Below are 1,508 nucleotides of genomic sequence, written 5' to 3'. Positions count from 1 at the left end.
TTCAAACAATTTTTTTTCAGAATCATAATCTCCGTATTTTTTTAACGCATTTCTAAAAAAAAAAAATTTCGGAAAATATTTTAGAATGTGGAAATGGGGGGAGGGGGTGATCGAAATTTTGAATTCGAGATTTAAAAAATTTTTTTTCAGAATCGGAATCTCTATAGCCTAAAACGTGGGATTCCGTAAACAAAAAAAAAAGTGGGGGGGGAAGGTTCAGATTACATATACTCCATCTGGACCCAAACGATAACAAGTTATCGTTTGGGACAGATAAGGAAAACTATGTACCTTTATAGAAATCAGTTGCCCTGCTGATATAAATATCTTTTTGAAAATCAAAGAAAATGAGGATAATTACGAGCAGCTACTTTAAAACTTTTAAATTCTATACCCAGACTATAAATTTACATATATACCAATGATAATTGGTTTACTTGGTTTTTGTTAGAAATGCTTGAGCGACAATCTGGAAAAGCTAAGGTTTTCAAAATCAGACATCAACAAGCTAACACACACATTACAAATACGAGGTGCATTTCAGAAGTTTTCAAACTATTTTAGGAGAGGCAGTTATATTATTGTAACTTTAGTAAGTCATTACTATACATCTAATAAGCTGACCTGTCGACTTTTGCTATTCCAGATTGGAGGAAACGGCCATAACAGTACTTTGATCACACCCTCCTAAACACTACTTGTCACAGCTGACTAGTTTGCAGAATGCAGTCGGGACGTGAAGACAATTTAGAAACTCGCAAAACAATAAAGTTTGTGTTAAACTGGGCAGAAACGCTACTTAAACTTATGGAATATTCCATACTGATTATGTATGTATTAACTTTTTCGCTGACACCTTGTAGTTAAAGGTCGGTAGAGAGGAGATGAGAGATGTGGGAGGAAGAGGGATTTTTATAAAATTGATAAAATTCACAATTTTCTGGATGAAGATCGTCGTATGTCTAAAAAGACAATACGCATACAGTTGTGGCATGAAGATCTGAACATGCGCAAAATTTGTTCTCAGGATGCTTAGTGACAAGCATCTGGGTAACCAACTACTTGAGAGAGATGGGTATCTAAACTGTTCCTCACCTTCCCTACAGACCAGACCTTGCTCTCTGTGACTTTTAGGTTGTTCTTTCTGTTGTCAGCTGAAGGATAGCTTCCGGGCAGGTACATAACCATGCGGGGGCTATGGTGTGCTTAACTCCCCGCCCCCGCCAGTTAGAATTTCAGTTCCTCGCCTCAACCACTGTTTGTAGACAGTGAAAACAATAATTTTAACAAAAAAGAAAAAAAACCTTCTTCACATCCATCCCTTTTGTGGACATCCCTTTTCATCATCTTCATAAGAGCTGACGTCGCTAAAGAGGCAATAGATTATTTCCTTTGATTTAGTTAGTAGACGAAAATATGTGGGTAATTACAAACGCGTATCTGTGTGTGTGTGTGTGTGTGTGTGTGTGTGTGTGTGTGTGTGTGTGTGTGTGTGTGTGTGTGTGTGT

This window comes from Octopus bimaculoides, chromosome 1, assembly GCF_001194135.2.
Source record: "Octopus bimaculoides isolate UCB-OBI-ISO-001 chromosome 1, ASM119413v2, whole genome shotgun sequence".
NCBI lineage: Eukaryota > Metazoa > Mollusca > Cephalopoda > Octopoda > Octopodidae > Octopus > Octopus bimaculoides.
The sequence above is the reverse complement of the archived record's forward strand: the minus strand, read 5'-3'. Positions refer to the sequence as shown.